Genomic DNA, 9,397 nt, shown 5'->3' on the forward strand with positions numbered 1-9,397 from the left:
CCGAAAGCAAACGAGGTTCTGCGTCTTGTAAGACATAAAAACAACAAGCATGGACAGTATTTTGGGTGCGATCATACCAGCACTAATGCACCGGATTCCATCAGAACTCCGTAGTTAAGCGTGGTTGGGCGAGAGTAGTACTAGGATGGGTGACCCCCTGGGAAGTCCTCGTGTTGCACCCCCTTTTTCGTTGCCCGTCTGCGTTTTTTTATGTTTTAGGTGCGTTTTTTTTTCATGCTATATCCATGCTCGGGCGGCCTCCGGTTCAATGTTGATTGTTTTCTTGTTTCCCGAACCGAGCTGATCCATCACATGGGTCCCACGCCTCGCGTCCGAAAGCAAACTAGGTTTTGCGTCTTGTAAGACATAAAAACAATAAGCATGGACAGTATTTCGGGTGCGATCATACCAGCACTAATGCACCGGATTCCATCAGAACTCCGTAGTTAAGCGTGGTTGGGCGAGAGTAGTACTAGGATGGGTGACCCCCTGGGAAGTCCTTGTGTCGCACCCCCTTTTTCGTTGCCCGTCTGCATTTTTTTATGTTTTAGGTGCGTTTTTTTTTTCTTTCTTGCTATATACATGCTCGGGCGGCCTCCAGTTCAATGTTGATTGTTTTCTTGTTTCCCGAAACGAACCGATCCATCACGTGGGTCCCACGCCTCGCGTCCGAAAGCAAACGAGGTTCTGCGTCTTGTAAGACATAAAAACAATAAGCATGGATAGTACTTCGGGTGCGATCATACTTGCACTAATGCACCGGATCTCATCAGAACTCCGCAGATAAGCGTGCCAGGCGAGAGTAGTACTAGGATGGGTGACCCCTTGGGAAGTCCTCGTGTTGCACCCCCTTTTTCGTTGCCCGTCTGCGTTTTTTTTGATGTTTTAGGTGCGTTTTTTTTCTTTCTTGCTATATCCATGCTCGGGCGGCCTCCGGTTCAATGTAGATTGTTTTCTTGTTTCCCGAACTAAGCCGATCCATCACGTGGGTCCCACGCCTCGCGTCCGAAAGCAAACGAGGTTCTGCGTCTTGTAGGACATAAAAACAATAAGCATGGGTAGTATTTTGGGTGCGATCATACCAGCACAAATGCACCGGATCCCATCAGAACTCCGCAGTTAAGCGTGCTTGGGCGAGGGTAGTACTAGGATGGGTGACCCCCTGGGAAGTCCTCATGTTGCACCCCCTTATTCGTTGCCCGCCTGCGGTTTTTTATGTTTTAGGTGCGTTTTTTTTCTTTCTTGCTATATCCATGCTCGGGCGGCCTCCGGTTCAATGTTGATTGTTTTCTTGTTTCCCGAACCGAGCCGATCCATCAAGTGGGTCCCACGCCTCGCGTCCGAATGCAAACAAGGTTCTGCGTTTTGTAACACATAAAAACAATAAGCATGGAGAGTATTTTCGGTACGATCATACCAGCACTAATGCACCGGATCCCATCAGAACTCCGCAGTTAAGCGTGCTTGGGCGAGAGTAGTACTAGGATGGGTGACCCCCTGGGAAGTCCTTGCGTTGCACCCCCTTTTTCGTTGCCCGTCTGCGTTTTTTAATGTTTTAGGTGCTTTTTTTTTCTTTCTTGCTATATCCATGCTCGGGCGGCTTCCGGTTCAATGTTGATTGTTTTCTTGTTTCCCGAACCGAGCCGATCCATCACGTGGGTCCCACGCCTCGCGTCCGAAAGCAAACGAGGTTCTGCGTCTTGTAAGACATAAAAACTATAAGCATGAATACTATTTCGGGTGCGATCATACCAGCACTAATGCACCGGATCCCATCAGAACTCCGCAGTTAAGCGTGCTTGAGCGAGAGTACTACTAGGATGGGTGACCCCCTGAGAAGTCCTTGTGTTGCACCCCCTTTTTCGTTGCCCGTCTGCGTTTTTTAATGTTTTAGGTGCGTTTTTTTTTCTTTCTTGCTATATCAATGCTCGGGCGGTCTCCGGTTCAATGTTGATTGTTTTCTTGTTTCCCGAACCGAGCCGATCCATTACATGGGTACCACGCCTCGCGTCCGAAAGCAAACGAGGTTCTGCGTCTTGTAAGACATAAAAACAATAAGCATGGATAGTATTTTGGGTGCGATCATACCAGCACTAATGCACCGGATCGCATCAGAACTCCGCAGTTAAGCGTGCTTGGGCGAGAGTAGTACTAGGATGGGTGACCCACTGGGAAGTCCTCCTGTTGCACCACCTTTTTCGTTGCCCGTCTGCGTTTTTTTTATGTTTTAGGTGCGTTTTTTTTTCTTTCTTGCTATATCCATGCTCGGGCCGCCTCTGGTTCAATGTTGATTGTTTTCTTGTTTCCCGAACTCAGTCGATCCGTCACGTGGGTCCCACGCCTCGCGTCCGAAAGCAAACGAGGTTCTGCGTCCTGTAGGACATAAAAACAATAAGCATGGACAGTATTTTGGGTGCGATCATACCAGCACTAATGCTCCGGATCCCATCAGAAGTCCGCAGTTAAGCGTGCTTGGGCGAGAGTAGTACTTGGATGGGTGACCCCTTGGGAAGTCCTCGTGTTGCACCCCCTTTTTCATTGCCCGTCTGCGTTTTTTAATGTTTTAGGTGCTTTTTTTTTTCTTTCTTGCTATATCCATGCTCGGGCGGCCTCCGGTTTAATGTTGATTGTTTTCTTGTTTCTCGAACCGAGCCGATCCATCACGTGGGTCCCGCGCCCCGCGTCCGAAAGCAAACGAGGTTCTGCATCTTGTAAGACATAAAAACAATAAGCATGGATAGTATATTGGGTGCGATCATAACAGCACTAATGCACCGAATCCCATCAGAACTCCGCAGTTGAGCGTGCTTGGGCGAGAGTAGTACTAGGATGGGTGACCCCCTGGGAAGTCCTCGTGTTGGACCCTCTTTTTCGTTGCCCGTCTGCGTTTTTTTATGTTTTAGGTACGTTTTTTTTTTCTTTCTAGCTATATCCATGCTCGGGCGGCCTCCGGTTCAATGTTGATTGTTTTCTTGTTTCCCGAACCGAGTCGATCCATCACGTGGGTCCCACGACTCGCGTCCGAAAGCAAACGAGGTTCTGCGTCTCGTAAGACATAAAAACAATAAGCATGGACAGTATTTCGGGTGCGATCATACCAGCACTAATGCACCGGATTCCATCAGAACTCCGTAGTTAAGCGTGGTTGGGCGAGAGTAGTACTACGATGGGTGACCCCCTGGGAAGTCCTTGTGTTGCACGCCCTTTTTCGTTGCCCGTCTGCGTTTTTTTATGTTTTTGGTGCGTTTTTTTTTTTTGACTTTCTTGCTATATCCATGCTTGGGCGGCCTCCGGTTCAATGTTGATTGTTTTCTTGTTTTCCGAACCGAGCCGATCCATCACGTGGGTCCTACGCCTCGCGTCCGAATGCAAACAAGGTTCTGCGTTTTCTAACACCTAAAAACAATAAGCATGGATAGTATTTTGGGTACGATCATACCAGCACTAATGCACCGGATCCCATCAGAACTCCGCAGTTAAGCGTGCTTGAGCGAGAGTAGTACTAGGATGGTTGACCCCCTGGGAAGTCCTTGTGTTGCACCCCCTTTTTCGTTGCCCGTCTACGTTTTTTAATGTTTTTGGTGCTTTTTTTTTCTTTCTTGCTATATCCTTGCTCGGGCGGCTTCCGGTTCAATGTTGATTGTTTTCTTGTTTCCCGAACCGAGCCGATCCATCACGTGGGTCCCACGCCTCGCGTCCGAAAGCAAACGAGGTTGTACGTCTTGTAAGACGTAAAAACAATAAGCATGAATACTATTTCGGGTGCGATCATACTAGCACTAATGCACCGGATCCCATCAGAACTCTACAGTTAAGCGTGCTTGAGCGAGAGTAGTACTAGGATGGATGACCCCCTTGGGAAACCCTTGTTTTGCACCCCCTTTTTCGTTGCCCGTCTGCGTTTTAGGTGCTTTTTTTTTTCTTTCTTGCTATATTCATGCTCGGGCGGCCTCCGGTTCAATGTTGATTGTTTTCTTGTTTCCCGAACCGAGCCGATCCATCACGTGGGTCCCACGCCTTGCGGTCGAAAGCAAACGAGGTTCTGCGTCTTGTAATTCATAAAAACAATAAGCATGAATACTATTTCGGGTGCGATCATACCAGCACTAATGCACCGGATCCCATCAGAACTCCGCAGTTAAGCGTGGTTGAGCGAGAGTACTACTAGGATGGGTGACCCCCTGAGAAGTCCTTGTGTTGCACCCCCTTTTTCGTTGCCCGTCTGCGTTTTTTAATGTTTTAGGTGCGTTTTTTTTTCTTTCTTGCTATATCAATGCTCGGGCGGTCTCCGGTTCAATGTTGATTGTTTTCTTGTTTCCCGAACCGAGCCGATCCATCACATGGGTACCACGCCTCGCGTCCGAAAGCAAACGAGGTTCTGCGTCTTGTAAGACATAAAAACAATAAACATGGATAGTACTTTGGGTGTGATCATACCAGCACTAATGCACCGGATCTCATCAGAACTGCGCAGTTAAGCGTGCTTGGGCGAGAGTAGTACTAGGATGGGTGACCCCCTGGGAAGTCCTCGTGTTGCACCCCCTTTTTCGTTGCCCGTCTGCGTTTTTTTATGTTTTAGGTGCATTTTTTTTCTTTCTTGCTATATCCATGCTCGGGCAGCCTCCGGTTCAATGTTGATTGTTTTCTTGTTTCCTGAACCGAGCCGATCCATCACGTGGGTCCCACGCCTTGCGGTTGAAAGCAAACGAGGTTCTGCGTCTTGTAAGACATAAAAACAATAAGCATGGATGGTATTTTGGGTGCGATCATACCAGCAATAATGCACCGGATCCAATCAGAACTGCGTAGTTAAGCGTGCTTGGGCGAGAGTAGTACTAGGATGGGTGACCCCCTGGGAAGTCCTCGTGTTGCACCCCCTTTTCCGTTGCTCGTCTGCGTTTTTTTATGTTTTAGGTGCATTTTTTTTCTTTCTTGCTATCTCCATGCTCGGGCGGCTTCCGGTTCAATGTTGATTGTTTTCTTGTTTCCCGAACCGAGCCGATCCATCACGTGGGTCCCACGCCTCGCGTCCGAAAGCAAACGAGGTTCTGCGTCTTGTAAGACATAAAAACAATAAACATGGATAGTATTTTGGGTGCAATTATACCAGCACTAATGCACCGGATCTCATCAGAACTGCGCAATTAAGCGTGCTTGGGCGAGAGTAGTACTAGGATGGGTGACCCCCTGGGACGTCCTCGTGTTGCACCCGCTTTTCGTTGCCCGTCTGCATTTTTTTTATGTTTTAATTGCGTTTTTTTTTTCTTTCTTGCTATATCCATGCTCGGGCGGCTTCCGGTTCAATGTTGATTGTTTTCTTGTTTCCCGAACCGAGCCGATCCATCACGTGGGTCCCACGCCTCGCGTCCGAAAGCAAATGAGGTTCTGCGTCTTGTAAGACATAAAAACAATAAGCATGAATAGTATTTCGTGTGCGATCATACTAGCACTAATGCATCGGATCCCATCAGAACTCCGCAGTTAAACGTGCTTGAGCGAGAGTAGTACTAGGATGGGTGACCCCCTGGGAAGTCCTTGTGTTGCACCCCCGTTTTCGTTGCCCGTCTGCGTTTTTTAATGTTTTAGGTGCTTTTTTTTTCTTTCTTGCTATATTCATGCTCGGGTGGCCTCCAGTTCAATGTTGATTGTTTTTTTGTTTCCCGAACCGAGTCGATCCATCACGTGGGTCCCACGCCTTGCGGTCGAAAGCAAACGAGGTTCTGCGTCTTGTAAGACATAAAAACAATAAGCATGGATGGTATTTTGGGTGCGATTATACCAGCACTAATGCACCGGATCTCATCAGAACTGCGCAGTTAAGCGTGCTTGGGCGAGAGTAGTACTAGGATGGGTGACCCCCTGGGAAGTCCTCGGGTTGCACCCCCTTTTCCGTTGCCCGTCTGCGTTTTTTTATGTTTTAGGTGCATTTTTTTTCTTTCTTGCTATATCCATGCTCGGGCTGCCTCCGGTTCAATGTTGATTGCTTTCTTGTTTCCCGAACCGAGCCGATCCATCACGTGGGTCCCACGCCTCGCGACCGAAAGCAAACGAGGTTCTGCGTCTTGTAAGACATAAAAACAATAAGCATGAACAGTATTTCGGGTGCGATCATACCAGCACTAATGCACCGGATTCCATCAGAACTCCGTAGTTAAGCGTGATTGGGCGATAGTAGTACTAGGATGGGTGACCCCCTGGGAAGTCCTCGTGTTGCACCCCCTTTTTCGTTGCCCGTCTGCGTTTTTTTATGTTTTAGGTGCGTTTTTTTTCTTTCTTGCTATATCAATGCTCGGACGGTCTCCGGTTCAATGTTGATTGTTTTCTTGTTTCCCGAACCGAGGCGATCCATCAAATGGGTCCCACGCCTCGCGTCCGAAAGCAAACGAGGTTCTGCGTCTTGTAAGACATAAAAACAATAAGCATGGACAGTATTTCGGGTGTGATCATACCAGCACTAATGCACTAGATTCCATCAGAACTCCGTAGTTAAGCGTGGTTGGGCGAGAATAGTACTAGGATGGGTGACCCCTGGGAAGTCCTTGTGTTGCACCCCCTTTTTCGTTGCCCCTCTGCGTTTTTTTATGTTTTAGGTGCGTTTTTTTTTCTTTCTTGCTATATACATGCTCGGGCGGCCTCCAGTTCAATGTTGATTGTTTTCTTGTTTCCCGAACCGAGCCGATCCATCACGTGGGTCCCACGCCTCGCATCCGAAAGCAAACGAGGTTCTGCGTCTTGTAATACATAAAAACAATAAGCATGAATAGTATTTCGGGTGCGATCATACTAGCACTAATGCACCGGATCCATCAGAACTCCGCAGATAAGCGTGCTTGGCGAGAGTAGTACTAGGATGGGTGACCCATTGGGAAGTCCTCGTGTTGCACCCCCTTTTTCGTTGCCCGTCTGTGTTTTTTTATGTTTTAGGTGCGTTTTTTTTTCTTTCTTGCTATATCCATGCTCGGGCGGCCTCCGGTTCAATGTAGATTGTTTTCTTGTTTCCCGATCTAAGCCAATCCATCACGTGGGTCCCACGCCTCGCGTCCGAAAGCAAACGAGGTTCTACGTATTGTAGGACATAAAAACAATAAGCATGGATAGTATTTTGGTTGCGATCATACCAGCACTAATGCACCGGATCCCATCAGAAGTCCGCAGTTAAGCGTGCTTGGGCGAGAGTAGTACTAGGATGGGTGACCCCATGGGAAGTCCTCGTGTTGCACCCCCTTTTTCGTTGCCCGTCTGCGTTTTTTTATGTTTTAGGTGCATTTTTTTTCTTTCTTGCTATATCCATGCTCGGGCGGCCTCCGGTTCAATGTTGATTGTTTTCTTGTTTCCCGAACCGAGCCGATCCATCACGTGGGTCCCACGCCTCGCGTCCGAAAGCAAACGAGGTTCTGCGTCTGGTAAGACATAAAAACAATAAGCATGGATAGTATTTCAGGTGCAATCATACCAGCACTAATGCACCGGATTCCATCAGATCTCTGTAGTTAAGCGTCGTTGGGCGAGAGTAGTACTAGGATGGGTGACCCCCTGGGAAGTCCTTGTGTTGCACCACCTTTTTCGTTGCCCGTCTGCGTTTCTTTATGTTTTAGGTGCGTTTTTTTTGTCTTTCTTGCTATATCCATGCTTGGGCGGCCTTCGGTTCAATGTTGATTGTTTTCTTGTTTCCCGAACCGAGCCGATCCATCACGTGGGTCCCACGCCTCGCGTCCGAATGCAAACGAGGTTCTGCGTCTTGTAACACATAAAAACAATAAGCATGGATAGTATTTTGGGTACGATCATACCAGCACTAATGCACCGGATCCCATCAGAACTCCGCAGTTAAGCGTGCTTTGGCGAGAGTAGTACTAGCATGGGTGACCCCCTCGGAAGTCCTTGTGTTGCACCCCCTTTTTCGTTGTCCGTCTGCGTTTTTTTATGTTTTAGGTGCGTTTTTTTTTGTCTTTCTTGCTATATCCATGCTCGGGCGGCCTCCGGCTCAATGTTGATTGTTTTCTTGTTTCCCGAACCGAGTCGATCCATCACGTGGGTCCCACGCCTCGCGTCCGAAAGCAAACGAGGTTCTGCGTCTCGGAGGACATAAAAACAATAAGCATCGATAGTATTTTGGGTGCGATCATACCAGCACTAATGCACCGGATCCCATCAGAACTCCGCAGTTAAGTGTGCTTGGCCGAAAGTAGTACTAGCATGGGTGACCCCCTGGGAAGTCCTTGTGTTGCACCCCCTTTTTCGTTGTCCGTCTGCGTTTTTTTATGTTTTAGGTGCGTTTTTTTTTCTTTCTTGCTATATCCATGCTCGGGCGGCCTCCGGTTAATTGTTGATTGTTTTCTTGTTTCCCGAACCGAGCCGATCCATCACGTGGGTCCCACGCCTCGCGTCCGAAAGCAAACGAGGTTCTGCATCTTGTAAGACATAAAAACAGTAACCACGGATAGTATTTCGGATGCGATCATACTAGCACTAATGCACCGGATCCCATCAGAACTCCGCAGATAAGCGTGCTTGGCGAGAGTAGTACTAGGATGGGTGACCCATTGGGAAGTCCTCGTGTTGCACCCCCTTTTTCGTTGCCCGTCTGCGTTTTTTTATGTTTTAGGTGCGTTTTTTTTCTTTCTTGCTATATCCATGCTCGGGCGGCCTCCGGTTCAATGTAGATTGTTTTCTTCTTTCCCGAACTAAGTCGATCCATCACGTGGGTCCCACGCCTCGCGTCCGAAAGCAAACGAGGTTCTGCGTATTGTAGGACATAAAAATAATAAGCATGGATAGTATTTTGGGTGCGATCATACCAGCACTAATGCACCGGATCCCATCAGAACTCCACAGTTAAGCGTGCTTGGGCGAGAGTAGTACTAGGATGGGTGACCCCGTGGGAAGTGCTCATGTTGCACCCCCTTTTTCATTGCCCGTCTGCGTTTTTTTATGTTTTAGGTGCATTTTTTTTCTTTCTTGCTATATCCATGCTCGGGCGGCCTCCGGTTCAATGTTGATTGTTTTCTTGTTTCCCGAACCGAGCCGATCCATCACGTGGGTCCCACGCTTCACGTCCGAAAGCAAACGAGGTTCTGCATCTTGTAAGACATAAAAACAATAAGCATGGATAGTATTTCGGGTGCGATCATACCAGCACTAATGCACCGGATCCCATCAGAAATCCGCAGTTAAGCGTGCTTGGGCGAGAGTAGTCCTAGGATGGTTGACCCCCTAGGAAGTCCTCGTGTTGCACCTCCTTTTTCGTTGCTCGTCTGCGTTTTTTTATGTTTTAGGTGCGTTTTTTTCTTTCTTACTATATCCATGCTCGAGCAGCCTCCGGTTCAATGTTGATTGTTTTCTTGTTTCCCGAACCGAGCCGATCCATCACGTGGGTCCCACGCCTCGCGTCCGAAAG

General features: G+C 48.2%; 28 non-coding genes across 28 annotated transcripts; all 28 read left to right on the forward strand.

The window, feature by feature from the left end:
- The first annotated feature begins 63 nt into the window (after nt 1-63).
- Nucleotides 64-182, forward strand: LOC145026922 (5S ribosomal RNA). Its single transcript, XR_013674872.1, has one exon. It is a non-coding gene; the product is annotated as a 5S ribosomal RNA (ribosomal RNA).
- A 213-nt stretch (nt 183-395) lies between these two features.
- On the forward strand, nt 396-514 carry LOC145026993 (5S ribosomal RNA). Its single transcript, XR_013674940.1, has one exon. It is a non-coding gene; the product is annotated as a 5S ribosomal RNA (ribosomal RNA).
- Nucleotides 515-732: 218 nt separating this feature from the next.
- Nucleotides 733-850, forward strand: LOC145027335 (5S ribosomal RNA). The gene has a single exon (XR_013675260.1). It is a non-coding gene; the product is annotated as a 5S ribosomal RNA (ribosomal RNA).
- A 218-nt stretch (nt 851-1,068) lies between these two features.
- On the forward strand, nt 1,069-1,187 carry LOC145026445 (5S ribosomal RNA). Its single transcript, XR_013674419.1, has one exon. It is a non-coding gene; the product is annotated as a 5S ribosomal RNA (ribosomal RNA).
- Nucleotides 1,188-1,403: 216 nt separating this feature from the next.
- LOC145027184 (5S ribosomal RNA) lies at nt 1,404-1,522 on the forward strand. The gene has a single exon (XR_013675119.1). It is a non-coding gene; the product is annotated as a 5S ribosomal RNA (ribosomal RNA).
- A 216-nt stretch (nt 1,523-1,738) lies between these two features.
- On the forward strand, nt 1,739-1,857 carry LOC145027117 (5S ribosomal RNA). The gene has a single exon (XR_013675056.1). It is a non-coding gene; the product is annotated as a 5S ribosomal RNA (ribosomal RNA).
- Nucleotides 1,858-2,074: 217 nt separating this feature from the next.
- On the forward strand, nt 2,075-2,193 carry LOC145027339 (5S ribosomal RNA). Its single transcript, XR_013675263.1, has one exon. It is a non-coding gene; the product is annotated as a 5S ribosomal RNA (ribosomal RNA).
- A 218-nt stretch (nt 2,194-2,411) lies between these two features.
- LOC145026882 (5S ribosomal RNA) lies at nt 2,412-2,530 on the forward strand. Its single transcript, XR_013674834.1, has one exon. It is a non-coding gene; the product is annotated as a 5S ribosomal RNA (ribosomal RNA).
- Nucleotides 2,531-2,747: 217 nt separating this feature from the next.
- Nucleotides 2,748-2,866, forward strand: LOC145027572 (5S ribosomal RNA). The gene has a single exon (XR_013675484.1). It is a non-coding gene; the product is annotated as a 5S ribosomal RNA (ribosomal RNA).
- Nucleotides 2,867-3,084: 218 nt separating this feature from the next.
- Nucleotides 3,085-3,203, forward strand: LOC145027243 (5S ribosomal RNA). The gene has a single exon (XR_013675174.1). It is a non-coding gene; the product is annotated as a 5S ribosomal RNA (ribosomal RNA).
- A 222-nt stretch (nt 3,204-3,425) lies between these two features.
- Nucleotides 3,426-3,544, forward strand: LOC145027240 (5S ribosomal RNA). Its single transcript, XR_013675171.1, has one exon. It is a non-coding gene; the product is annotated as a 5S ribosomal RNA (ribosomal RNA).
- Nucleotides 3,545-3,760: 216 nt separating this feature from the next.
- LOC145027630 (5S ribosomal RNA) lies at nt 3,761-3,880 on the forward strand. Its single transcript, XR_013675539.1, has one exon. It is a non-coding gene; the product is annotated as a 5S ribosomal RNA (ribosomal RNA).
- Nucleotides 3,881-4,087: 207 nt separating this feature from the next.
- Nucleotides 4,088-4,206, forward strand: LOC145027405 (5S ribosomal RNA). The gene has a single exon (XR_013675325.1). It is a non-coding gene; the product is annotated as a 5S ribosomal RNA (ribosomal RNA).
- Nucleotides 4,207-4,423: 217 nt separating this feature from the next.
- On the forward strand, nt 4,424-4,542 carry LOC145027046 (5S ribosomal RNA). Its single transcript, XR_013674989.1, has one exon. It is a non-coding gene; the product is annotated as a 5S ribosomal RNA (ribosomal RNA).
- Nucleotides 4,543-4,758: 216 nt separating this feature from the next.
- Nucleotides 4,759-4,877, forward strand: LOC145027345 (5S ribosomal RNA). The gene has a single exon (XR_013675268.1). It is a non-coding gene; the product is annotated as a 5S ribosomal RNA (ribosomal RNA).
- Nucleotides 4,878-5,093: 216 nt separating this feature from the next.
- On the forward strand, nt 5,094-5,212 carry LOC145027576 (5S ribosomal RNA). Its single transcript, XR_013675488.1, has one exon. It is a non-coding gene; the product is annotated as a 5S ribosomal RNA (ribosomal RNA).
- Nucleotides 5,213-5,430: 218 nt separating this feature from the next.
- On the forward strand, nt 5,431-5,549 carry LOC145027330 (5S ribosomal RNA). The gene has a single exon (XR_013675255.1). It is a non-coding gene; the product is annotated as a 5S ribosomal RNA (ribosomal RNA).
- A 216-nt stretch (nt 5,550-5,765) lies between these two features.
- On the forward strand, nt 5,766-5,884 carry LOC145027218 (5S ribosomal RNA). Its single transcript, XR_013675150.1, has one exon. It is a non-coding gene; the product is annotated as a 5S ribosomal RNA (ribosomal RNA).
- Nucleotides 5,885-6,100: 216 nt separating this feature from the next.
- On the forward strand, nt 6,101-6,219 carry LOC145027228 (5S ribosomal RNA). The gene has a single exon (XR_013675160.1). It is a non-coding gene; the product is annotated as a 5S ribosomal RNA (ribosomal RNA).
- A 216-nt stretch (nt 6,220-6,435) lies between these two features.
- Nucleotides 6,436-6,553, forward strand: LOC145027587 (5S ribosomal RNA). The gene has a single exon (XR_013675499.1). It is a non-coding gene; the product is annotated as a 5S ribosomal RNA (ribosomal RNA).
- A 217-nt stretch (nt 6,554-6,770) lies between these two features.
- On the forward strand, nt 6,771-6,887 carry LOC145027599 (5S ribosomal RNA). Its single transcript, XR_013675511.1, has one exon. It is a non-coding gene; the product is annotated as a 5S ribosomal RNA (ribosomal RNA).
- A 217-nt stretch (nt 6,888-7,104) lies between these two features.
- On the forward strand, nt 7,105-7,223 carry LOC145026895 (5S ribosomal RNA). The gene has a single exon (XR_013674847.1). It is a non-coding gene; the product is annotated as a 5S ribosomal RNA (ribosomal RNA).
- Nucleotides 7,224-7,439: 216 nt separating this feature from the next.
- LOC145027574 (5S ribosomal RNA) lies at nt 7,440-7,558 on the forward strand. The gene has a single exon (XR_013675486.1). It is a non-coding gene; the product is annotated as a 5S ribosomal RNA (ribosomal RNA).
- Nucleotides 7,559-7,776: 218 nt separating this feature from the next.
- LOC145027422 (5S ribosomal RNA) lies at nt 7,777-7,895 on the forward strand. The gene has a single exon (XR_013675341.1). It is a non-coding gene; the product is annotated as a 5S ribosomal RNA (ribosomal RNA).
- Nucleotides 7,896-8,114: 219 nt separating this feature from the next.
- LOC145027236 (5S ribosomal RNA) lies at nt 8,115-8,233 on the forward strand. Its single transcript, XR_013675167.1, has one exon. It is a non-coding gene; the product is annotated as a 5S ribosomal RNA (ribosomal RNA).
- A 217-nt stretch (nt 8,234-8,450) lies between these two features.
- LOC145027446 (5S ribosomal RNA) lies at nt 8,451-8,568 on the forward strand. Its single transcript, XR_013675365.1, has one exon. It is a non-coding gene; the product is annotated as a 5S ribosomal RNA (ribosomal RNA).
- Nucleotides 8,569-8,784: 216 nt separating this feature from the next.
- LOC145027062 (5S ribosomal RNA) lies at nt 8,785-8,903 on the forward strand. Its single transcript, XR_013675004.1, has one exon. It is a non-coding gene; the product is annotated as a 5S ribosomal RNA (ribosomal RNA).
- Nucleotides 8,904-9,119: 216 nt separating this feature from the next.
- On the forward strand, nt 9,120-9,238 carry LOC145027334 (5S ribosomal RNA). The gene has a single exon (XR_013675259.1). It is a non-coding gene; the product is annotated as a 5S ribosomal RNA (ribosomal RNA).
- The last annotated feature ends 159 nt before the right edge of the window (nt 9,239-9,397 follow it).

This window comes from Lactuca saligna, chromosome 1 (assembly GCF_052625555.1).
Source record: "Lactuca saligna cultivar CGN05327 chromosome 1, ASM5262555v1, whole genome shotgun sequence".
Taxonomy (NCBI): Eukaryota; Viridiplantae; Streptophyta; class Magnoliopsida; order Asterales; family Asteraceae; genus Lactuca; species Lactuca saligna.